The sequence below is a fragment of the Vicugna pacos genome, unplaced genomic scaffold (assembly GCF_048564905.1).
Source record: "Vicugna pacos unplaced genomic scaffold, VicPac4 scaffold_19, whole genome shotgun sequence".
NCBI classification, from domain to species: Eukaryota; Metazoa; Chordata; class Mammalia; order Artiodactyla; family Camelidae; genus Vicugna; species Vicugna pacos.
Window position 1 is genome coordinate 49,236,101 of NW_027328740.1, and position 26,285 is coordinate 49,262,385.

At 45.9% G+C, this 26,285-nt stretch overlaps 5 long non-coding RNA genes across 5 annotated transcripts; all 5 read left to right on the forward strand.

Moving 5' to 3' along the window:
* The first annotated feature begins 222 nt into the window (after positions 1-222).
* Positions 223-5,158, forward strand: LOC140692974 (uncharacterized). Its single transcript, XR_012068622.1, has 3 exons — positions 223-349; positions 3,539-3,611; positions 4,985-5,158. It is a non-coding gene; the product is annotated as an uncharacterized lncRNA (long non-coding RNA).
* Positions 5,159-5,503: 345 nt separating this feature from the next.
* LOC140692980 (uncharacterized) lies at positions 5,504-10,435 on the forward strand. Its single transcript, XR_012068628.1, has 3 exons — positions 5,504-5,630; positions 8,819-8,891; positions 10,265-10,435. It is a non-coding gene; the product is annotated as an uncharacterized lncRNA (long non-coding RNA).
* Positions 10,436-10,781: 346 nt separating this feature from the next.
* Positions 10,782-15,728, forward strand: LOC140692990 (uncharacterized). Its single transcript, XR_012068638.1, has 3 exons — positions 10,782-10,910; positions 14,100-14,172; positions 15,546-15,728. It is a non-coding gene; the product is annotated as an uncharacterized lncRNA (long non-coding RNA).
* A 334-nt stretch (positions 15,729-16,062) lies between these two features.
* Positions 16,063-21,000, forward strand: LOC140692991 (uncharacterized). The gene is made up of 3 exons (XR_012068639.1): positions 16,063-16,191; positions 19,381-19,453; positions 20,827-21,000. It is a non-coding gene; the product is annotated as an uncharacterized lncRNA (long non-coding RNA).
* Positions 21,001-21,345: 345 nt separating this feature from the next.
* On the forward strand, positions 21,346-26,281 carry LOC140692997 (uncharacterized). Its single transcript, XR_012068645.1, has 3 exons — positions 21,346-21,472; positions 24,662-24,734; positions 26,108-26,281. It is a non-coding gene; the product is annotated as an uncharacterized lncRNA (long non-coding RNA).
* The last annotated feature ends 4 nt before the right edge of the window (positions 26,282-26,285 follow it).

Here is a 26,285-nt window from a genome sequence, read left to right on the forward strand (position 1 = left end):
TCGGAGCCTCTCCAGTAAGCTGAAGACAGGCAGATCTTCCACTGTCTGCCCTTTCAGGTTCTGGAAACTGACCCGTGAACTCAGGTCTTTGGGCAGCAGCAGTATCTCGAACTGACACAGCTTCCCGGACCAAAGACCTAAGCCAAGCTCCACAGAGGGCGGCAGCCCCTCCATCGCACTGATCCACCCACAGAACTCTGCCCGGTTACCTAGGATCCACCAGCCACAACAAGCCTCGCGGTACACACCAACATTCCACCTGGAATCCAACCGCTAACTGCCATCCCCAATGGCTGCTGCATCTTGTCAGTGCTGGGGGAGGGGCTGCATCCGACGAGAGGTTCCTAAGGTAAATGTGATTCTACCCACTAGCGTCCCATGGGCCTTTGTTCTTCCCTCTTTCCTTTTGTTCAGATCTGTATGCACTGTAGCAACGGAGGGAAGTGTGTCCATTTTCAGTTGAATGTTTCACACGTCTTTAAACTTTCTAACAGTTCACAGTACACAGAGACCCACTAAGGGAAACTCTTGTTCCTGTAATATGGGCACACCCGCAATACATAGCCGTCGGTTGATTTCTGCTGAAACACCCGCATTCACGGGACATCTATCCATTTGTTTCAAGGGGGCTGAAATTCCTAGGAATGATACAATCCCCAGTGTGCACTTTACTGCCTGTCTCTTTTGATCTTAGTACACTTTTGTGGAGCTACTTTTCCTTGTTATAGGCTTGTGCCATTTCTTCTCGACGTAGTGTAGAATATGGCATTCATTCATCCTGTTGGAAGACTTGCAAGTCTATATCACGGACTAGGAATCCATTGGATTCCAAATCGGCATTTGGGTTAGGTCACGATATGCTCATATGAATCAATATTTACGAATATAAATGCACGCCTCTGATTTCCGAATACAGGTGTGCTGAGTACATTCAAGCTGCGATACTGGGTCGATGCGTACTGAATGATCCTTGACATCACCTTGAGTAATTTCTTTTGAATATTCATGTTACCCTACCCTTTTTGTGTTGTTTGTTTGTTTGATTCTTTCTTGGTCTGCTTCTCGTTTGCTTTGCAAACACGTCAGGCCATGCATCTCTCCGTTTGCTTCCAACAGAGAGTCATATAAGCTGACTCCCTTAAGAGAGTGCTTCCAATCCCCTATGATTTCCTGCTTCCCTCTCCCATCTTTAGGGTTTTGATGTCCTCCTTGCCTTCTTCTTGTTTCTTCTTTTCCACTCATGCTCTTCTTGCATTTCCAATAAGGGTTTTCTTCTTTCCATTTCATCTTGCTGCTTATCCCTTCAGGGGAGAATTCTCAACCTTTCTTTTAGGATAAGTTTCGAACTGCTGAATTCTTTTAAGATTTGCAGGTCTGTGGCATTCTCTAGCTCTGCTGTTATTAGAAATGGTGGTCATGTGGCATAGGCTACCCTAGATGGCAGCATTTTGCCATTCAAGCTATGGTCTATGTCCTGGCACTCCTCCCTGTCCTGCAATATTGCTGCTGAGATAGCAGCTGAAACCCCTCTGGAGGTTCTCTTGTGACTATGTTGCTTTCCTCCAGGCGCATTTTAAATCACTGGGATGCTCATGAACTTTGTTGATTTGGATCATACAGCTGCTGCTAAGTCTATTGGGATTCCACCTCTTTTGGACGCTGTGTACTTCCTGAATTCGCCTAGATGATTCTATCTTGGCTTTCAGCAAGTTTCAGTCTGATTTTTCTACACATAACTTTTCAAACATTGTTTGTTTCTTTATCTCTTGCTTTTCCATCTGGGACTCTTTCGAATTTTAGTCTTTCATGCCTTGTCTTCAACCAGGATTCAACAGCAATGTTTTCATTGGTTTGCACTTGCTTTCCTATGTGTGCTTCTGACCGAGGGATTTCTGTTCCCCTGTCTTCAAAGTCATTCACGCGTCCCTCTGCAATATCTCGTCTGCTTAGGACGGAATGTTAGCCCTGATATTTTCTCATCCACTGAGTTTTCTGATATTATTTGGCTCGTCTTTAGGCTTTCTCTTCCCCTTTTCTGGTATTCTGCCTTTTGTGATTCTGAGACACTGTTGTTCTTCAGTGTTTCCCTCACCTCCATTTTCAATACTTGCTCTGGAGAGCGTTTTGCAGTCTAGTTGTCTGAAAGCTTATCTTTAGGGCCTTCAATCTCTTTGGAACTGAAAATGGTACTTCCTTTTCCTTTTACTGTATTTCTTCATCTCTACTGGTCAGGTAATTTCAGGTATCTAATGTAGACTTCTAGGGCTTGGTTAAGTGAAAACTTTAGACACTTGGCTCTACACAATTGCATGGGATTTCTGTGAGGACAAATTTTCCTAGACATTGATGCCATGTCCTGTTCCTGTGTGTGTTGTCTGGTCTATCTCCAGTTGCTGGTGTTGCCTTTGTTGTGATGAACCCCCCATACTATTTCGATTAGGATAACCTCATTTTGATTACGCTTATCTCACAAATCTGAAAGAGCACAGGACACTTCCTCTGGTGGAAATGGAGCTTCTAAAGGTTCTCAGCTCTGCATTCTACTCTCTGTTATTTTGGAGTGTTTCCAGAAGAGCAGAGTGTGAGTGCGCTTGTGCTTTGTAGTGCCACGGGAATGTCCCACTGAAACCAGTTCTTCCAAGAGCTTCTCTGTCTACAGAAACACCAGTGGAAGCATATCTATGGATGTCACACATCAGGGCCTGCTGGAATGATCCCGCAGCCCGAACTTGGTGTCCTCGCTGCCGAACCGTGCCGGTGCCATCCAAAATGTAGCATCCGCTTTTGAGAGATAAACTGAAGGAAATCCTTCCTCTTCTCACGCTGTGGTCTTGGACCACACTTCCTTGTCCTCTCATCCTTGTGGCACGGGTGCACGAAGCCAACCACAGAGCTGTTGCACATCCTGTGCCTCAAACCAAACCATAATCACAGCCCAGGTTATGAATGTAGCAGATCCTAAGGCTTTTCATTCTGAATTCAAACCCAAGGCCCCCTGGATCCCTCAGACCCGATGCACAATATCTCTGATTCAGCCCCACACATGCTCTATTGGCAAAATGCCAAATTGGTCTCTGGTCCTGCAGATGCACTGGGTGTGGCCATGGGACATATCGATAATTTCAACTGCGCGCGCCAGGGTGGTTGCTTGCTCATTGGGGTCCCAGGTCGGTTTGCTCTCTTGATAGGACCCACCACATCCCACAACGCACTCCGGATCCCTGAGACTCAGCGTGTGCCACCATCCGTAGCCCTATCCCTCCCTGAACGCTGCCTCTGCTACCTCAAATTTGGCAGCTCAGAGCTTGGTCTCAGAATCAACTGTGGGGATATTTTGCACTGGATTCTTTGAGATCTGTCAGCCAAGCATCTGCTGTGCACTCTTCTAACACTCAGCGCATCACCTTCAATCCCATGTCTCCTGTCCGCTTGAGAGTGTGCGTCCAAGTTAAAGAGAGTTTCACCTTTACTGCTCCATCAACAGGGCTCAGACCATGCACTGGTATCCATTCCCTGCTTTTCCTTCTCCTGCTTCCAGGTGTTCTGAGGCCTCATCCTGTCTTTGGAAGTAACAGACCTCTCTTCGGCAAGTGTCCTGTGCCAAGGGCTGGGTGAGTGGATGTTTCCATTGCTGTGTTCATGGGAGCGAGTGAGCGCAGGTTGCACTGCTTCTCTGTCAACTGGGCATCGATGAATCAACACTTTCCAGATACATTTCACAGAAATGTGATTTCTTTTTATCTCTTTGTTTCTATACAGCCGTGGTGGGAGGGATTGTCCGAAGACTCCAGTTTTGACATTGTGTTGATATCTCATTTGCAGTCTTTAAAAATTTAATAGAATTGATATAAATGTTTTGGGAGTTATACGAAAATGAAGTTAGTTTCTGAAACATACTAAATCGACCTAGAAGCCAGACTTGTCAATTTCGGTAACATTTTGTCAGCTCTAAGGAAAACATAGACAGATAGAATGCAAACTAGCAGTCCGAACTGTTAAAGGGGTCATGTCAGCTCTTTACTGTTGAAGCCTCCGAAACCAACAGGAACCATGAAATAAGTAATGGAAACATGAAATAACCCCCAAGCTTGGATTCCCTTGTGCATGTGGTGCCCTTTACTCCCGATGACACCTACTGGTCAATGTTGGCATTTCAAGGTGTAACATCCCTCTCAAGGAAAATACAAGAGGAAACGAACTAAATATATACATTTAGCTTTGAATCCAAAGAACCTAGAGGCATTATAGCTATGAGAACCCTGCTGCAGCTATGCTAGGCTACTGAGAACCAGGTGTTCTTCTATCAGTGATGAGAACGCTTAATCATCCGATCATGTTGGGTAAAGCACTTGAATGCAACCAAGTCTGCACCCCCATGATAGATTGCCCCCGGGGGCTTGACTCAATTGAAAGACGGTCCACATAAGCTGTGTCTTTCATGTCATTGGCGACTTTTACAGTTCCGTTCACTATCTGACTTCTAATATTTACCTAGACTGTCTTGAAAAACGGAGGCCTAATACAGATTCAAGTTCAGTCAAAGATTCCCCTCACTTACCACACTCCCTTCACCCCAGAGAGGACATAATCCCAGCATTTGCTGAATCTAGCGGAAGGCCATCGTTTCTTTGTGGGAGCTAAGTATTCAATTCCTATCTATTTCATACGAGAGTATTTGACCTTTATGGGGTTCCCTGTTGTTCACAGAGGATGAAGCTAGAGGAACTCTGATTCTAGGAGGGGCTTGCTCTTCTCTTACTGGCTTCATTGCAGCTCAGGTACTGATCCCTCAAAATGGATGCCTGAGTGGAGGGGAGGGAAGAGCAAGTGCTTGATAGCTAGGCCCAAACCTGGGAAAAGGCTTACCTGGGCTTGGTGCACTTTGATCTGAATGGCTTGGAATTGCCCCTTGGGTCGTGTGGATTATCTGACCTCTTTCAAGAACATGAGCGTTTTTATCATCTCTGCCATCTCTTCTCTTTAGACGTCAGGGATCTTGGACCCGTTCTTGGAGCAGAGAATTGAGGAACTTCCTCCAGTCCACGGTGGCCCTCCGTAGGTTTCTGCTAGTATCAGCGAGGTTCAATATGTCTCATGAATGCCTTTCGAGCCTGCTATCCTCTACAGCTGTCTCCAGGCCAGTATTCTCTATTGTAGCAGAACATCTGTCATCAATGTGTTCGCATCTCTCCTCAATCCGTGCAGCCATGTTTTCGGCCAGCTTCTCTTCGTGTCTCCCATAAAGTCGACTTCAACAGGACTGGGCAAGTCTGAAAGGACCTCGGAGCCTCTCCAGTAAGCTGAAGACAGGCAGATCTTCCACTGTCTGCCCTTTCAGGTTCTGGAAACTGACCCGTGAACTCAGGTCTTTGGGCAGCAGCAGTATCTCGAACTGACACAGCTTCCCGGACCAAAGACCTAAGCCAAGCTCCACAGAGGGCGGCAGCCCCTCCATCGCACTGATCCACCCACAGAACTCTGCCCGGTTACCTAGGATCCACCAGCCACAACAAGCCTCGCGGTACACACCAACATTCCACCTGGAATCCAACCGCTAACTGCCATCCCCAATGGCTGCTGCATCTTGTCAGTGCTGGGGGAGGGGCTGCATCCGACGAGAGGTTCCTAAGGTAAATGTGATTCTACCCACTAGCGTCCCATGGGCCTTTGTTCTTCCCTCTTTCCTTTTGTTCAGATCTGTATGCACTGTAGCAACGGAGGCAAGTGTGTCCATTTTCAGTTGAATGTTTCACACGTCTTTAAACTTTCTACAGTTCACAGTACACAGAGACCCACTAAGGGAAACTCTTGTTCCTGTAATATGGGCACACCCGCAATACATAGCCGTCGGTTGATTTCTGCTGAAACACCCGCATTCACGGGACATCTATCCATTTGTTTCAAGGGGGCTGAAATTCCTAGGAATGATACAATCCCCAGTGTGCACTTTACTGCCTGTCTCTTTTGATCTTAGTACACTTTTGTGGAGCTACTTTTCCTTGTTATAGGCTTGTGCCATTTCTTCTCGACGTAGTGTAGAATATGGCATTCATTCATCCTGTTGGAAGACTTGCAAGTCTATATCACGGACTAGGAATCCATTGGATTCCAAATCGGCATTTGGGTTAGGTCACGATATGCTCATATGAATCAATATTTACGAATATAAATGCACGCCTCTGATTTCCGAATACAGGTGTGCTGAGTACATTCAAGCCGCGATACTGGGTCGATGCGTACTGAATGATCCTTGACATCACCTTGAGTAATTTCTTTTGAATATTCATGTTACCCTACCCTTTTTGTGTTGTTTGTTTGTTTGATTCTTTCTTGGTCTGCTTCTCGTTTGCTTTGCAAACACGTCAGGCCATGCATCTCTCCGTTTGCTTCCAACAGAGAGTCATATAAGCTGACTCCCTTAAGAGAGTGCTTCCAATCCCCTATGATTTCCTGCTTCCCTCTCCCATCTTTAGGGTTTTGATGTCCTCCTTGCCTTCTTCTTGTTTCTTCTTTTCCACTCATGCTCTTCTTGCATTTCCAATAAGGGTTTTCTTCTTTCCATTTCATCTTGCTGCTTATCCCTTCAGGGGAGAATTCTCAACCTTTCTTTTAGGATAAGTTTCGAACTGCTGAATTCTTTTAAGATTTGCAGGTCTGTGGCATTCTCTAGCTCTGCTGTTATTAGAAATGGTGGTCATGTGGCATAGGCTACCCTAGATGGCAGCATTTTGCCATTCAAGCTATGGTCTATGTCCTGGCACTCCTCCCTGTCCTGCAATATTGCTGCTGAGATAGCAGCTGAAACCCCTCTGGAGGTTCTCTTGTGACTATGTTGCTTTCCTCCAGGCGCATTTTAAATCACTGGGATGCTCATGAACTTTGTTGATTTGGATCATACAGCTGCTGCTAAGTCTATTGGGATTCCACCTCTTTTGGACGCTGTGTACTTCCTGAATTCGCCTAGATGATTCTATCTTGGCTTTCAGCAAGTTTCAGTCTGATTTTTCTACACATAACTTTTCAAACATTGTTTGTTTCTTTATCTCTTGCTTTTCCATCTGGGACTCTTTCGAATTTTAGTCTTTCATGCCTTGTCTTCAACCAGGATTCAACAGCAATGTTTTCATTGGTTTGCACTTGCTTTCCTATGTGTGCTTCTGACCGAGGGATTTCTGTTCCCCTGTCTTCAAAGTCATTCACGCGTCCCTCTGCAATATCTCGTCTGCTTAGGACGGAATGTTAGCCCTGATATTTTCTCATCCACTGAGTTTTCTGATATTATTTGGCTCGTCTTTAGGCTTTCTCTTCCCCTTTTCTGGTATTCTGCCTTTTGTGATTCTGAGACACTGTTGTTCTTCAGTGTTTCCCTCACCTCCATTTTCAATACTTGCTCTGGAGAGCGTTTTGCAGTCTAGTTGTCTGAAAGCTTATCTTTAGGGCCTTCAATCTCTTTGGAACTGAAAATGGTACTTCCTTTTCCTTTTACTGTATTTCTTCATCTCTACTGGTCAGGTAATTTCAGGTATCTAATGTAGACTTCTAGGGCTTGGTTAAGTGAAAACTTTAGACACTTGGCTCTACACAATTGCATGGGATTTCTGTGAGGACAAATTTTCCTAGACATTGATGCCATGTCCTGTTCCTGTGTGTGTTGTCTGGTCTATCTCCAATTGCTGGTGTTGCCTTTGTTGTGATGAACCCCCCATACTATTTCGATTAGGATAACCTCATTTTGATTACGCTTATCTCACAAATCTGAAAGAGCACAGGACACTTCCTCTGGTGGAAATGGAGCTTCTAAAGGTTCTCAGCTCTGCATTCTACTCTCTGTTATTTTGGAGTGTTTCCAGAAGAGCAGAGTGTGAGTGCGCTTGTGCTTTGTAGTGCCACGGGAATGTCCCAATGAAACCAGTTCTTCCAAGACCTTCTCTGTCTACAGAAACACCAGTGGAAGCATATCTATGGATGTCACACATCAGGGCCTGCTGGAATGATCCCGCAGCCCGAACTTGGTGTCCTCGCTGCCGAACCGTGCCGGTGCCATCCAAAATGTAGCATCCGCTTTTGAGAGATAAACTGAAGGAAATCCTTCCTCTTCTCACGCTGTGGTCTTGGACCACACTTCCTTGTCCTCTCATCCTTGTGGCACGGGTGCACGAAGCCAACCACAGAGCTGTTGCACATCCTGTGCCTCAAACCAAACCATAATCACAGCCCAGGTTATGAATGTAGCAGATCCTAAGGCTTTTCATTCTGAATTCAAACCCAAGGCCCCCTGGATCCCTCAGACCCGATGCACAATATCTCTGATTCAGCCCCACACATGCTCTATTGGCAAAATGCCAAATTGGTCTCTGGTCCTGCAGATGCACTGGGTGTGGCCATGGGACATATCGATAATTTCAACTGCGCGCGCCAGGGTGGTTGCTTGCTCATTGGGGTCCCAGGTCGGTTTGCTCTCTTGATAGGACCCACCACATCCCACAACGCACTCCGGATCCCTGAGACTCAGCGTGTGCCACCATCCGTAGCCCTATCCCTCCCTGAACGCTGCCTCTGCTACCTCAAATTTGGCAGCTCGGAGCTTGGTCTCAGAATCAACTGTGGGGATATTTTGCACTGGATTCTTTGAGATCTGTCAGCCAAGCATCTGCTGTGCACTCTTCTAACACTCAGCGCATCACCTTCAATCCCATGTCTCCTGTCCGCTTGAGAGTGTGCGTCCAAGTTAAAGAGAGTTTCACCTTTACTGCTCCATCAACAGGGCTCAGACCATGCACTGGTATCCATTCCCTGCTTTTCCTTCTCCTGCTTCCAGGTGTTCTGAGGCCTCATCCTGTCTTTGGAAGTAACAGACCTCTCTTCGGCAAGTGTCCTGTGCCAAGGGCTGGGTGAGTGGATGTTTCCATTGCTGTGTTCATGGGAGCGAGTGAGCGCAGGTTGCACTGCTTCTCTGTCAACTGGGCATCGATGAATCAACACTTTCCAGATACATTTCACAGAAATGTGATTTCTTTTTATCTCTTTGTTTCTATACAGCCGTGGTGGGAGGGATTGTCCGAAGACTCCAGTTTTGACATTGTGTTGATATCTCATTTGCAGTCTTTAAAAATTTAATAGAATTGATATAAATGTTTTGGGAGTTATACGAAAATGAAGTTAGTTTCTGAAACATACTAAATCGACCTAGAAGCCAGACTTGTCAATTTCGGTAACATTTTGTCAGCTCTAAGGAAAACATAGACAGATAGAATGCAAACTAGCAGTCCGAACTGTTAAAGGGGTCATGTCAGCTCTTTACTGTTGAAGCCTCCGAAACCAACAGGAACCATGAAATAACTAATGGAAACATGAAATAACCCCCAAGCTTGGATTCCCTTGTGCATGTGGTGCCCTTTACTCCCGATGACACCTACTGGTCAATGTTGGCATTTCAAGGTGTAACATCCCTCTCAAGGAAAATACAAGAGGAAATGAACTAAATATATACATTTAGCTTTGAATCCAAAGAACCTAGAGGCATTATAGCTATGAGAACCCTGCTGCAGCTATGCTAGGCTACTGAGAACCAGGTGTTCTTCTATCAGTGATGAGAACGCTTAATCATCCGATCATGTTGGGTAAAGCACTTGAATGCAACCAAGTCTGCACCCCCATGATAGATTGCCCCCGGGGGCTTGACTCAATTGAAAGACGGTCCACATAAGCTGTGTCTTTCATGTCATTGGCGACTTTTACAGTTCCGTTCACTATCTGACTTCTAATATTTACCTAGACTGTCTTGAAAAACGGAGGCCTAATACAGATTCAAGTTCAGTCAAAGATTCCCCTCACTTACCACACTCCCTTCACCCCAGAGAGGACATAATCCCAGCATTTGCTGAATCTAGCGGAAGGCCATCGTTTCTTTGTGGGAGCTAAGTATTCAATTCCTATCTATTTCATACGAGAGTATTTGACCTTTATGGGGTTCCCTGTTGTTCACAGAGGATGAAGCTAGAGGAACTCTGATTCTAGGAGGGGCTTGCTCTTCTCTTACTGGCTTCATTGCAGCTCAGGTACTGATCCCTCAAAATGGATGCCTGAGTGGAGGGGAGGGAAGAGCAAGTGCTTGATAGCTAGGCCCAAACCTGGGAAAAGGCTTACCTGGGCTTGGTGCACTTTGATCTGAATGGCTTGGAATTGCCCCTTGGGTCGTGTGGATTATCTGACCTCTTTCAAGAACATGAGCGTTTTTATCATCTCTGCCATCTCTTCTCTTTAGACGTCAGGGATCTTGGACCCGTTCTTGGAGCAGAGAATTGAGGAACTTCCTCCAGTCCACGGTGGCCCTCCGTAGGTTTCTGCTAGTATCAGCGAGGTTCAATATGTCTCATGAATGCCTTTCGAGCCTGCTATCCTCTACAGCTGTCTCCAGGCCAGTATTCTCTATTGTAGCAGAACATCTGTCATCAATGTGTTCGCATCTCTCCTCAATCCGTGCAGCCATGTTTTCGGCCAGCTTCTCTTCGTGTCTCCCATAAAGTCGACTTCAACAGGACTGGGCAAGTCTGAAAGGACCTCGGAGCCTCTCCAGTAAGCTGAAGACAGGCAGATCTTCCACTGTCTGCCCTTTCAGGTTCTGGAAACTGACCCGTGAACTCAGGTCTTTGGGCAGCAGCAGTATCTCGAACTGACACAGCTTCCCGGACCAAAGACCTAAGCCAAGCTCCACAGAGGGCGGCAGCCCCTCCATCGCACTGATCCACCCACAGAACTCTGCCCGGTTACCTAGGATCCACCAGCCACAACAAGCCTCGCGGTACACACCAACATTCCACCTGGAATCCAACCGCTAACTGCCATCCCCAATGGCTGCTGCATCTTGTCAGTGCTGGGGGAGGGGCTGCATCCGACGAGAGGTTCCTAAGGTAAATGTGATTCTACCCACTAGCGTCCCATGGGCCTTTGTTCTTCCCTCTTTCCTTTTGTTCAGATCTGTATGCACTGTAGCAACGGAGGCAAGTGTGTCCATTTTCAGTTGAATGTTTCACACGTCTTTAAACTTTCTAACAGTTCACAGTACACAGAGACCCACTAAGGGAAACTCTTGTTCCTGTAATATGGGCACACCCGCAATACATAGCCGTCGGTTGATTTCTGCTGAAACACCCGCATTCACGGGACATCTATCCATTTGTTTCAAGGGGGCTGAAATTCCTAGGAATGATACAATCCCCAGTGTGCACTTTACTGCCTGTCTCTTTTGATCTTAGTACACTTTTGTGGAGCTACTTTTCCTTGTTATAGGCTTGTGCCATTTCTTCTCGACGTAGTGTAGAATATGGCATTCATTCATCCTGTTGGAAGACTTGCAAGTCTATATCACGGACTAGGAATCCATTGGATTCCAAATCGGCATTTGGGTTAGGTCACGATATGCTCATATGAATCAATATTTACGAATATAAATGCACGCCTCTGATTTCCGAATACAGGTGTGCTGAGTACATTCAAGCCGCGATACTGGGTCGATGCGTACTGAATGATCCTTGACATCACCTTGAGTAATTTCTTTTGAATATTCATGTTACCCTACCCTTTTTGTGTTGTTTGTTTGTTTGATTCTTTCTTGGTCTGCTTCTCGTTTGCTTTGCAAACACGTCAGGCCATGCATCTCTCCGTTTGCTTCCAACAGAGAGTCATATAAGCTGACTCCCTTAAGAGAGTGCTTCCAATCCCCTATGATTTCCTGCTTCCCTCTCCCATCTTTAGGGTTTTGATGTCCTCCTTGCCTTCTTCTTGTTTCTTCTTTTCCACTCATGCTCTTCTTGCATTTCCAATAAGGGTTTTCTTCTTTCCATTTCATCTTGCTGCTTATCCCTTCAGGGGAGAATTCTCAACCTTTCTTTTAGGATAAGTTTCGAACTGCTGAATTCTTTTAAGATTTGCAGGTCTGTGGCATTCTCTAGCTCTGCTGTTATTAGAAATGGTGGTCATGTGGCATAGGCTACCCTAGATGGCAGCATTTTGCCATTCAAGCTATGGTCTATGTCCTGGCACTCCTCCCTGTCCTGCAATATTGCTGCTGAGATAGCAGCTGAAACCCCTCTGGAGGTTCTCTTGTGACTATGTTGCTTTCCTCCAGGCGCATTTTAAATCACTGGGATGCTCATGAACTTTGTTGATTTGGATCATACAGCTGCTGCTAAGTCTATTGGGATTCCACCTCTTTTGGACGCTGTGTACTTCCTGAATTCGCCTAGATGATTCTATCTTGGCTTTCAGCAAGTTTCAGTCTGATTTTTCTACACATAACTTTTCAAACATTGTTTGTTTCTTTATCTCTTGCTTTTCCATCTGGGACTCTTTCGAATTTTAGTCTTTCATGCCTTGTCTTCAACCAGGATTCAACAGCAATGTTTTCATTGGTTTGCACTTGCTTTCCTATGTGTGCTTCTGACCGAGGGATTTCTGTTCCCCTGTCTTCAAAGTCATTCACGCGTCCCTCTGCAATATCTCGTCTGCTTAGGACGGAATGTTAGCCCTGATATTTTCTCATCCACTGAGTTTTCTGATATTATTTGGCTCGTCTTTAGGCTTTCTCTTCCCCTTTTCTGGTATTCTGCCTTTTGTGATTCTGAGACACTGTTGTTCTTCAGTGTTTCCCTCACCTCCATTTTCAATACTTGCTCTGGAGAGCGTTTTGCAGTCTAGTTGTCTGAAAGCTTATCTTTAGGGCCTTCAATCTCTTTGGAACTGAAAATGGTACTTCCTTTTCCTTTTACTGTATTTCTTCATCTCTACTGGTCAGGTAATTTCAGGTATCTAATGTAGACTTCTAGGGCTTGGTTAAGTGAAAACTTTAGACACTTGGCTCTACACAATTGCATGGGATTTCTGTGAGGACAAATTTTCCTAGACATTGATGCCATGTCCTGTTCCTGTGTGTGTTGTCTGGTCTATCTCCAATTGCTGGTGTTGCCTTTGTTGTGATGAACCCCCCATACTATTTCGATTAGGATAACCTCATTTTGATTACGCTTATCTCACAAATCTGAAAGAGCACAGGACACTTCCTCTGGTGGAAATGGAGCTTCTAAAGGTTCTCAGCTCTGCATTCTACTCTCTGTTATTTTGGAGTGTTTCCAGAAGAGCAGAGTGTGAGTGCGCTTGTGCTTTGTAGTGCCACGGGAATGTCCCACTGAAACCAGTTCTTCCAAGAGCTTCTCTGTCTACAGAAACACCAGTGGAAGCATATCTATGGATGTCACACATCAGGGCCTGCTGGAATGATCCCGCAGCCCGAACTTGGTGTCCTCGCTGCCGAACCGTGCCGGTGCCATCCAAAATGTAGCATCCGCTTTTGAGAGATAAACTGAAGGAAATCCTTCCTCTTCTCACGCTGTGGTCTTGGACCACACTTCCTTGTCCTCTCATCCTTGTGGCACGGGTGCACGAAGCCAACCACAGAGCTGTTGCACATCCGGTGCCTCAAACCAAACCATAATCACAGCCCAGGTTATGAATGTAGCAGATCCTAAGGCTTTTCATTCTGAATTCAAACCCAAGGCCCCCTGGATCCCTCAGACCCGATGCACAATATCTCTGATTCAGCCCCACACATGCTCTATTGGCAAAATGCCAAATTGGTCTCTGGTCCTGCAGATGCACTGGGTGTGGCCATGGGACATATCGATAATTTCAACTGCGCGCGCCAGGGTGGTTGCTTGCTCATTGGGGTCCCAGGTCGGTTTGCTCTCTTGATAGGACCCACCACATCCCACAACGCACTCCGGATCCCTGAGACTCAGCGTGTGCCACCATCCGTAGCCCTATCCCTCCCTGAACGCTGCCTCTGCTACCTCAAATTTGGCAGCTCGGAGCTTGGTCTCAGAATCAACTGTGGGGATATTTTGCACTGGATTCTTTGAGATCTGTCAGCCAAGCATCTGCTGTGCACTCTTCTAACACTCAGCGCATCACCTTCAATCCCATGTCTCCTGTCCGCTTGAGAGTGTGCGTCCAAGTTAAAGAGAGTTTCACCTTTACTGCTCCATCAACAGGGCTCAGACCATGCACTGGTATCCATTCCCTGCTTTTCCTTCTCCTGCTTCCAGGTGTTCTGAGGCCTCATCCTGTCTTTGGAAGTAACAGACCTCTCTTCGGCAAGTGTCCTGTGCCAAGGGCTGGGTGAGTGGATGTTTCCATTGCTGTGTTCATGGGAGCGAGTGAGCGCAGGTTGCACTGCTTCTCTGTCAACTGGGCATCGATGAATCAACACTTTCCAGATACATTTCACAGAAATGTGATTTCTTTTTATCTCTTTGTTTCTATACAGCCGTGGTGGGAGGGATTGTCCGAAGACTCCAGTTTTGACATTGTGTTGATATCTCATTTGCAGTCTTTAAAAATTTAATAGAATTGATATAAATGTTTTGGGAGTTATACGAAAATGAAGTTAGTTTCTGAAACATACTAAATCGACCTAGAAGCCAGACTTGTCAATTTCGGTAACATTTTGTCAGCTCTAAGGAAAACATAGACAGATAGAATGCAAACTAGCAGTCCGAACTGTTAAAGGGGTCATGTCAGCTCTTTACTGTTGAAGCCTCCGAAACCAACAGGAACCATGAAATAACTAATGGAAACATGAAATAACCCCCAAGCTTGGATTCCCTTGTGCATGTGGTGCCCTTTACTCCCGATGACACCTACTGGTCAATGTTGGCATTTCAAGGTGTAACATCCCTCTCAAGGAAAATACAAGAGGAAACGAACTAAATATATACATTTAGCTTTGAATCCAAAGAACCTAGAGGCATTATAGCTATGAGAACCCTGCTGCAGCTATGCTAGGCTACTGAGAACCAGGTGTTCTTCTATCAGTGATGAGAACGCTTAATCATCCGATCATGTTGGGTAAAGCACTTGAATGCAACCAAGTCTGCACCCCCATGATAGATTGCCCCCGGGGGCTTGACTCAATTGAAAGACGGTCCACATAAGCTGTGTCTTTCATGTCATTGGCGACTTTTACAGTTCCGTTCACTATCTGACTTCTAATATTTACCTAGACTGTCTTGAAAAACGGAGGCCTAATACAGATTCAAGTTCAGTCAAAGATTCCCCTCACTTACCACACTCCCTTCACCCCAGAGAGGACATAATCCCAGCATTTGCTGAATCTAGCGGAAGGCCATCGTTTCTTTGTGGGAGCTAAGTATTCAATTCCTATCTATTTCATACGAGAGTATTTGACCTTTATGGGGTTCCCTGTTGTTCACAGAGGATGAAGCTAGAGGAACTCTGATTCTAGGAGGGGCTTGCTCTTCTCTTACTGGCTTCATTGCAGCTCAGGTACTGATCCCTCAAAATGGATGCCTGAGTGGAGGGGAGGGAAGAGCAAGTGCTTGATAGCTAGGCCCAAACCTGGGAAAAGGCTTACCTGGGCTTGGTGCACTTTGATCTGAATGGCTTGGAATTGCCCCTTGGGTCGTGTGGATTATCTGACCTCTTTCAAGAACATGAGCGTTTTTATCATCTCTGCCATCTCTTCTCTTTAGACGTCAGGGATCTTGGACCCGTTCTTGGAGCAGAGAATTGAGGAACTTCCTCCAGTCCACGGTGGCCCTCCGTAGGTTTCTGCTAGTATCAGCGAGGTTCAATATGTCTCATGAATGCCTTTCGAGCCTGCTATCCTCTACAGCTGTCTCCAGGCCAGTATTCTCTATTGTAGCAGAACATCTGTCATCAATGTGTTCGCATCTCTCCTCAATCCGTGCAGCCATGTTTTCGGCCAGCTTCTCTTCGTGTCTCCCATAAAGTCGACTTCAACAGGACTGGGCAAGTCTGAAAGGACCTCGGAGCCTCTCCAGTAAGCTGAAGACAGGCAGATCTTCCACTGTCTGCCCTTTCAGGTTCTGGAAACTGACCCGTGAACTCAGGTCTTTGGGCAGCAGCAGTATCTCGAACTGACACAGCTTCCCGGACCAAAGACCTAAGCCAAGCTCCACAGAGGGCGGCAGCCCCTCCATCGCACTGATCCACCCACAGAACTCTGCCCGGTTACCTAGGATCCACCAGCCACAACAAGCCTCGCGGTACACACCAACATTCCACCTGGAATCCAACCGCTAACTGCCATCCCCAATGGCTGCTGCATCTTGTCAGTGCTGGGGGAGGGGCTGCATCCGACGAGAGGTTCCTAAGGTAAATGTGATTCTACCCACTAGCGTCCCATGGGCCTTTGTTCTTCCCTCTTTCCTTTTGTTCAGATCTGTATGCACTGTAGCAACGGAGGGAAGTGTGTCCATTTTCAGTTGAATGTTTCACACGTCTTTAAACTTTCTAACAGTTCACAGTACACAGAGACCCACTAAGGGAAACTATTGTTCCTGTAATATGGGCACACCCGCAATACATAGCCGTCGGTTGATTTCTGCTGAAACACCCGCATTCACGGGACATCTATCCATTTGTTTCAAGGGGGCTGAAATTCCTAGGAATGATACAATCCCCAGTGTGCACTTTACTGCCTGTCTCTTTTGATCTTAGAACACTTTTGTGGAGCTACTTTTCCTTGTTATAGGCTTGTGCCATTTCTTCTCGACGTAGTGTAGAATATGGCATTCATTCATCCTGTTGGAAGACTTGCAAGTCTATATCACGGACTAGGAATCCATTGGATTCCAAATCGGCATTTGGGTTAGGTCACGATATGCTCATATGAATCAATATTTACGAATATAAATGCACGCCTCTGATTTCCGAATACAGGTGTGCTGAGTACATTCAAGCCGCGATACTGGGTCGATGCGTACTGAATGATCCTTGACATCACCTTGAGTAATTTCTTTTGAATATTCATGTTACCCTACCCTTTTTGTGTTGTTTGTTTGTTTGATTCTTTCTTGGTCTGCTTCTCGTTTGCTTTGCAAACACGTCAGGCCATGCATCTCTCCGTTTGCTTCCAACAGAGAGTCATATAAGCTGACTCCCTTAAGAGAGTGCTTCCAGTCCCCTATGATTTCCTGCTTCCCTCTCCCATCTTTAGGGTTTTGATGTCCTCCTTGCCTTCTTCTTGTTTCTTCTTTTCCACTCATGCTCTTCTTGCATTTCCAATAAGGGTTTTCTTCTTTCCATTTCATCTTGCTGCTTATCCCTTCAGGGGAGAATCCTCAACCTTTCTTTTAGGATAAGTTTCGAACTGCTGAATTCTTTTAAGATTTGCAGGTCTGTGGCATTCTCTAGCTCTGCTGTTATTAGAAATGGTGGTCATGTGGCATAGGCTACCCTAGATGGCAGCATTTTGCCATTCAAGCTATGGTCTATGTCCTGGCACTCCTCCCTGTCCTGCAATATTGCTGCTGAGATAGCAGCTGAAACCCCTCTGGAGGTTCTCTTGTGACTATGTTGCTTTCCTCCAGGCGCATTTTAAATCACTGGGATGCTCATGAACTTTGTTGATTTGGATCATACAGCTGCTGCTAAGTCTATTGGGATTCCACCTCTTTTGGACGCTGTGTACTTCCTGAATTCGCCTAGATGATTCTATCTTGGCTTTCAGCAAGTTTCAGTCTGATTTTTCTACACATATCTTTTCAAACATTGTTTGTTTCTTTATCTCTTGCTTTTCCATCTGGGACTCTTTCGAATTTTAGTCTTTCATGCCTTGTCTTCAACCAGGATTCAACAGCAATGTTTTCATTGGTTTGCACTTGCTTTCCTATGTGTGCTTCTGACCGAGGGATTTCTGTTCCCCTGTCTTCAAAGTCATTCACGCGTCCCTCTGCAATATCTCGTCTGCTTAGGACGGAATGTTAGCCCTGATATTTTCTCATCCACTGAGTTTTCTGATATTATTTGGCTCGTCTTTAGGCTTTCTCTTCCCCTTTTCTGGTATTCTGCCTTTTGTGATTCTGAGACACTGTTGTTCTTCAGTGTTTCCCTCACCTCCATTTTCAATACTTGCTCTGGAGAGCGTTTTGCAGTCTAGTTGTCTGAAAGCTTATCTTTAGGGCCTTCAATCTCTTTGGAACTGAAAATGGTACTTCCTTTTCCTTTTACTGTATTTCTTCATCTCTACTGGTCAGGTAATTTCAGGTATCTAATGTAGACTTCTAGGGCTTGGTTAAGTGAAAACTTTAGACACTTGGCTCTACACAATTGCATGGGATTTCTGTGAGGACAAATTTTCCTAGACATTGATGCCATGTCCTGTTCCTGTGTGTGTTGTCTGGTCTATCTCCAATTGCTGGTGTTGCCTTTGTTGTGATGAACCCCCCATACTATTTCGATTAGGATAACCTCAATTTGATTACGCTTATCTCACAAATCTGAAAGAGCACAAGACACTTCCTCTGGTGGAAATGGAGCTTCTAAAGGTTCTCAGCTCTGCATTCTACTCTCTGTTATTTTGGAGTGTTTCCAGAAGAGCAGAGTGTGAGTGCGCTTGTGCTTTGTAGTGCCACGGGAATGTCCCACTGAAACCAGTTCTTCCAAGAGCTTCTCTGTCTACAGAAACACCAGTGGAAGCATATCTATGGATGTCACACATCAGGGCCTGCTGGAATGATCCCGCAGCCCGAACTTGGTGTCCTCGCTGCCGAACCGTGCCGGTGCCATCCAAAATGTAGCATCCGCTTTTGAGAGATAAACTGAAGGAAATCCTTCCTCTTCTCACGCTGTGGTCTTGGACCACACTTCCTTGTCCTCTCATCCTTGTGGCACGGGTGCACGAAGCCAACCACAGAGCTGTTGCACATCCTGTGCCTCAAACCAAACCATAATCACAGCCCAGGTTATGAATGTAGCAGATCCTAAGGCTTTTCATTCTGAATTCAAACCCAAGGCCCCCTGGATCCCTCAGACCCGATGCACAATATCTCTGATTCAGCCCCACACATGCTCTATTGGCAAAATGCCAAATTGGTCTCTGGTCCTGCAGATGCACTGGGTGTGGCCATGGGACATATCGATAATTTCAACTGCGCGCGCCAGGCTGGTTGCTTGCTCATTGGGGTCCCAGGTCGGTTTGCTCTCTTGATAGGACCCACCACATCCCACAACGCACTCCGGATCCCTGAGACTCAGCGTGTGCCACCATCCGTAGCCCTATCCCTCCCTGAACGCTGCCTCTGCTACCTCAAATTTGGCAGCTCGGAGCTTGGTCTCAGAATCAACTGTGGGGATATTTTGCACTGGATTCTTTGAGATCTGTCAGCCAAGCATCTGCTGTGCACTCTTCTAACACTCAGCGCATCACCTTCAATCCCATGTCTCCTGTCCGCTTGAGAGTGTGCGTCCAAGTTAAAGAGAGTTTCACCTTTACTGCTCAATCAACAGGGCTCAGACCATGCACTGGTATCCATTCCCTGCTTTTCCTTCTCCTGCTTACAGGTGTTCTGAGGCCTCATCCTGTCTTTGGAAGTAACAGACCTCTCTTCGGCAAGTGTCCTGTGCCAAGGGCTGGGTGAGTGGATGTTTCCATTGCTGTGTTCATGGGAGCGAGTGAGCGCAGGTTGCACTGCTTCTCTGTCAACTGGGCATCGATGAATCAACACTTTCCAGATACATTTCACAGAAATGTGATTTCTTTTTATCTCTTTGTTTCTATACAGCTGTGGTGGGAGGGATTGTCCGAAGACTCCAGTTTTGACATTGTGTTGATATCTCATTTGCAGTCTTTAAAAATTTAATAGAATTGATATAAATGTTTTGGGAGTTATACGAAAATGAAGTTAGTTTCTGAAACTTACTAAATCGACCTAGAAGCCAGACTTGTCAATTTCGGTAACATTTTGTCAGCTCTAAGGAAAACATAGACAGATAGAATGCAAACTAGCAGTCCGAACTGTTAAAGGGGTCATGTCAGCTCTTTACTGTTGAAGCCTCCGAAACCAACAGGAACCATGAAATAACTAATGGAAACATGAAATAACCCCCAAGCTTGGATTCCCTTGTGCATGTGGTGCCCTTTACTCCCGATGACACCTACTGGTCAATGTTGGCATTTCAAGGTGTAACATCCCTCTCAAGGAAAATACAAGAGGAAACGAACTAAATATATACATTTAGCTTTGAATCCAAAGAACCTAGAGGCATTATAGCTATGAGAACCCTGCTGCAGCTATGCTAGGCTACTGAGAACCAGGTGTTCTTCTATCAGTGATGAGAACGCTTAATCATCCGATCATGTTGGGTAAAGCACTTGAATGCAACCAAGTCTGCACCCCCATGATAGATTGCCCCCGGGGGCTTGACTCAATTGAAAGACGGTCCACATAAGCTGTGTCTTTCATGTCATTGGCGACTTTTACAGTTCCGTTCACTATCTGACTTCTAATATTTACCTAGACTGTCTTGAAAAACGGAGGCCTAATACAGATTCAAGTTCAGTCAAAGATTCCCCTCACTTACCACACTCCCTTCACCCCAGAGAGGACATAATCCCAGCATTTGCTGAATCTAGCGGAAGGCCATCGTTTCTTTGTGGGAGCTAAGTATTCAATTCCTATCTATTTCATACGAGAGTATTTGACCTTTATGGGGTTCCCTGTTGTTCACAGAGGATGAAGCTAGAGGAACTCTGATTCTAGGAGGGGCTTGCTCTTCTCTTACTGGCTTCATTGCAGCTCAGGTACTGATCCCTCAAAATGGATGCCTGAGTGGAGGGGAGGGAAGAGCAAGTGCTTGATAGCTAGGCCCAAACCTGGGAAAAGGCTTACCTGGGCTTGGTGCACTTTGATCTGAATGGCTTGGAATTGCCCCTTGGGTCGTGTGGATTATCTGACCTCTTTCAAGAACATGAGCGTTTTTATCATCTCTGCCATCTCTTCTCTTTAGACGTCAGGGATCTTGGACCCGTTCTTGGAGCAGAGAATTGAGGAACTTCCTCCAGTCCACGGTGGCCCTCCGTAGGTTTCTGCTAGTATCAGCGAGGTTCAATATGTCTCATGAATGCCTTTCGAGCCTGCTATCCTCTACAGCTGTCTCCAGGCCAGTATTCTCTATTGTAGCAGAACATCTCTCATCAATGTGTTCGCATCTCTCCTCAATCCGTGCAGCCATGTTTTCGGCCAGCTTCTCTTCGTGTCTCCCATAAAGTCGACTTCAACAGGACTGGGCAAGTCTGAAAGGACCTCGGAGCCTCTCCAGTAAGCTGAAGACAGGCAGATCTTCCACTGTCTGCCCTTTCAGGTTCTGGAAACTGACCCGTGAACTCAGGTCTTTGGGCAGCAGCAGTATCTCGAACTGACACAGCTTCCCGGACCAAAGACCTAAGCCAAGCTCCACAGAGGGCGGCAGCCCCTCCATCGCACTGATCCACCCACAGAACTCTGCCCGGTTACCTAGGATCCACCAGCCACAACAAGCCTCGCGGTACACACCAACATTCCACCTGGAATCCAACCGCTAACTGCCATCCCCAATGGCTGCTGCATCTTGTCAGTGCTGGGGGAGGGGCTGCATCCGACGAGAGGTTCCTAAGGTAAATGTGATTCTACCCACTAGCGTCCCATGGGCCTTTGTTCTTCCCTCTTTCCTTTTGTTCAGATCTGTATGCACTGTAGCAACGGAGGCAAGTGTGTCCATTTTCAGTTGAATGTTTCACACGTCTTTAAACTTTCTAACAGTTCACAGTACACAGAGACCCACTAAGGGAAACTCTTGTTCCTGTAATATGGGCACACCCGCAATACATAGCCGTCGGTTGATTTCTGCTGAAACACCCGCATTCACGGGACATCTATCCATTTGTTTCAAGGGGGCTGAAATTCCTAGGAATGATACAATCCCCAATGTGCACTTTACTGCCTGTCTCTTTTGATCTTAGTACACTTTTGCGGAGCTACTTTTCCTTGTTATAGGCTTGTGCCATTTCTTCTCGACGTAGTGTAGAATATGGCATTCATTCATCCTGTTGGAAGACTTGCAAGTCTATATCACGGACTAGGAATCCATTGGATTCCAAATCGGCATTTGGGTTAGGTCACGATATGCTCATATGAATCAATATTTACGAATATAAATGCACGCCTCTGATTTCCGAATACAGGTGTGCTGAGTACATTCAAGCCGCGATACTGGGTCGATGCGTACTGAATGATCCTTGACATCACCTTGAGTAATTTCTTTTGAATATTCATGTTACCCTACCCTTTTTGTGTTGTTTGTTTGTTTGATTCTTTCTTGGTCTGCTTCTCGTTTGCTTTGCAAACACGTCAGGCCATGCATCTCTCCGTTTGCTTCCAACAGAGAGTCATATAAGCTGACTCCCTTAAGAGAGTGCTTCCAATCCCCTATGATTTCCTGCTTCCCTCTCCCATCTTTAGGGTTTTGATGTCCTCCTTGCCTTCTTCTTGTTTCTTCTTTTCCACTCATGCTCTTCTTGCATTTCCAATAAGGGTTTTCTTCTTTCCATTTCATCTTGCTGCTTATCCCTTCAGGGGAGAATCCTCAACCTTTCTTTTAGGATAAGTTTCGAACTGCTGAATTCTTTTAAGATTTGCAGGTCTGTGGCATTCTCTAGCTCTGCTGTTATTAGAAATGGTGGTCATGTGGCATAGGCTACCCTAGATGGCAGCATTTTGCCATTCAAGCTATGGTCTATGTCCTGGCACTCCTCCCTGTCCTGCAATATTGCTGCTGAGATAGCAGCTGAAACCCCTCTGGAGGTTCTCTTGTGACTATGTTGCTTTCCTCCAGGCGCATTTTAAATCACTGGGATGCTCATGAACTTTGTTGATTTGGATCATACAGCTGCTGCTAAGTCTATTGGGATTCCACCTCTTTTGGACGCTGTGTACTTCCTGAATTCGCCTAGATGATTCTATCTTGGCTTTCAGCAAGTTTCAGTCTGATTTTTCTACACATAACTTTTCAAACATTGTTTGTTTCTTTATCTCTTGCTTTTCCATCTGGGACTCTTTCGAATTTTAGTCTTTCATGCCTTGTCTTCAACCAGGATTCAACAGCAATGTTTTCATTGGTTTGCACTTGCTTTCCTATGTGTGCTTCTGACCGAGGGATTTCTGTTCCCCTGTCTTCAAAGTCATTCACGCGTCCCTCTGCAATATCTCGTCTGCTTAGGACGGAATGTTAGCCCTGATATTTTCTCATCCACTGAGTTTTCTGATATTATTTGGCTCGTCTTTAGGCTTTCTCTTCCCCTTTTCTGGTATTCTGCCTTTTGTGATTCTGAGACACTGTTGTTCTTCAGTGTTTCCCTCACCTCCATTTTCAATACTTGCTCTGGAGAGCGTTTTGCAGTCTAGTTGTCTGAAAGCTTATCTTTAGGGCCTTCAATCTCTTTGGAACTGAAAATGGTACTTCCTTTTCCTTTTACTGTATTTCTTCATCTCTACTGGTCAGGTAATTTCAGGTATCTAATGTAGACTTCTAGGGCTTGGTTAAGTGAAAACTTTAGACACTTGGCTCTACACAATTGCATGGGATTTCTGTGAGGACAAATTTTCCTAGACATTGATGCCATGTCCTGTTCCTGTGTGTGTTGTCTGGTCTATCTCCAATTGCTGGTGTTGCCTTTGTTGTGATGAACCCCCCATACTATTTCGATTAGGATAACCTCATTTTGATTACGCTTATCTCACAAATCTGAAAGAGCACAGGACACTTCCTCTGGTGGAAATGGAGCTTCTAAAGGTTCTCAGCTCTGCATTCTACTCTCTGTTATTTTGGAGTGTTTCCAGAAGAGCAGAGTGTGAGTGCGCTTGTGCTTTGTAGTGCCACGGGAATGTCCCACTGAAACCAGTTCTTCCAAGAGCTTCTCTGTCTACAGAAACACCAGTGGAAGCATATCTATGGATGTCACACATCAGGGCCTGCTGGAATGATCCCGCAGCCCGAACTTGGTGTCCTCGCTGCCGAACCGTGCCGGTGCCATCCAAAATGTAGCATCCGCTTTTGAGAGATAAACTGAAGGAAATCCTTCCTCTTCTCACGCTGTGGTCTTGGACCACACTTCCTTGTCCTCTCATCCTTGTGGCACGGGTGCACGAAGCCAACCACAGAGCTGTTGCACATCCTGTGCCTCAAACCAAACCATAATCACAGCCCAGGTTATGAATGTAGCAGATCCTAAGGCTTTTCATTCTGAATTCAAACCCAAGGCCCCCTGGATCCCTCAGACCCGATGCACAATATCTCTGATTCAGCCCCACACATGCTCTATTGGCAAAATGCCAAATTGGTCTCTGGTCCTGCAGATGCACTGGGTGTGGCCATGGGACATATCGATAATTTCAACTGCACGCGCCAGGCTGGTTGCTTGCTCATTGGGGCCACAGGTCGGTTTGCTCTCTTGATAGGACCCACCACATCCCACAATGAACTCCAGATCCCTGAGACTCAGCGTGTGCCACCATCCGTAACCATATCCCTCCCTGAACGCTGCCTCTGCTACCTCAAATTTGGCAGCTCGGAGCTTGGTCTCAGAATCAACTGTGGGGATATTTTGCACTGGATTCTTTGAGATCTGTCAGCCAAGCATCTGCTGTGCACTCTTCTAACACTCAGCGCATCACCTTCAATCCCATGTCTCCTGTCCGCTTGAGAGTGTGCGTCCAAGTTAAAGAGAGTTTCACCTTTACTGCTCCATCAACAGGGCTCAGACCATGCACTGGTATCCATTCCCTGCTTTTCCTTCTCCTGCTTCCAGGTGTTCTGAGGCCTCATCCTGTCTTTGGAAGTAACAGACCTCTCTTCGGCAAGTGTCCTGTGCCAAGGGCTGGGTGAGTGGATGTTTCCATTGCTGTGTTCATGGGAGCGAGTGAGCGCAGGTTGCACTGCTTCTCTGTCAACTGGGCATCGATGAATCAACACTTTCCAGATACATTTCACAGAAATGTGATTTCTTTTTATCTCTTTGTTTCTATACAGCCGTGGTGGGAGGGATTGTCCGAAGACTCCAGTTTTGACATTGTGTTGATATCTCATTTGCAGTCTTTAAAAATTTAATAGAATTGATATAAATGTTTTGGGAGTTATACGAAAATGAAGTTAGTTTCTGAAACTTACTAAATCGACCTAGAAGCCAGACTTGTCAATTTCGGTAACATTTTGTCAGCTCTAAGGAAAACATAGACAGATAGAATGCAAACTAGCAGTCCGAACTGTTAAAGGGGTCATGTCAGCTCTTTACTGTTGAAGCCTCCGAAACCAACAGGAACCATGAAATAACTAATGGAAACATGAAATAACCCCCAAGCTTGGATTCCCTTGTGCATGTGGTGCCCTTTACTCCCGATGACACCTACTGGTCAATGTTGGCATTTCAAGGTGTAACATCCCTCTCAAGGAAAATACAAGAGGAAACGAACTAAATATATACATTTAGCTTTGAATCCAAAGAACCTAGAGGCATTATAGCTATGAGAACCCTGCTGCAGCTATGCTAGGCTACTGAGAACCAGGTGTTCTTCTATCAGTGATGAGAACGCTTAATCATCCGATCATGTTGGGTAAAGCACTTGAATGCAACCAAGTCTGCACCCCCATGATAGATTGCCCCCGGGGGCTTGACTCAATTGAAAGACGGTCCACATAAGCTGTGTCTTTCATGTCATTGGCGACTTTTACAGTTCCGTTCACTATCTGACTTCTAATATTTACCTAGACTGTCTTGAAAAACGGAGGCCTAATACAGATTCAAGTTCAGTCAAAGATTCCCCTCACTTACCACACTCCCTTCACCCCAGAGAGGACATAATCCCAGCATTTGCTGAATCTAGCGGAAGGCCATCGTTTCTTTGTGGGAGCTAAGTATTCAATTCCTATCTATTTCATACGAGAGTATTTGACCTTTATGGGGTTCCCTGTTGTTCACAGAGGATGAAGCTAGAGGAACTCTGATTCTAGGAGGGGCTTGCTCTTCTCTTACTGGCTTCATTGCAGCTCAGGTACTGATCCCTCAAAATGGATGCCTGAGTGGAGGGGAGGGAAGAGCAAGTGCTTGATAGCTAGGCCCAAACCTGGGAAAAGGCTTACCTGGGCTTGGTGCACTTTGATCTGAATGGCTTGGAATTGCCCCTTGGGTCGTGTGGATTATCTGACCTCTTTCAAGAACATGAGCGTTTTTATCATCTCTGCCATCTCTTCTCTTTAGACGTCAGGGATCTTGGACCCGTTCTTGGAGCAGAGAATTGAGGAACTTCCTCCAGTCCACGGTGGCCCTCCGTAGGTTTCTGCTAGTATCAGCGAGGTTCAATATGTCTCATGAATGCCTTTCGAGCCTGCTATCCTCTACAGCTGTCTCCAGGCCAGTATTCTCTATTGTAGCAGAA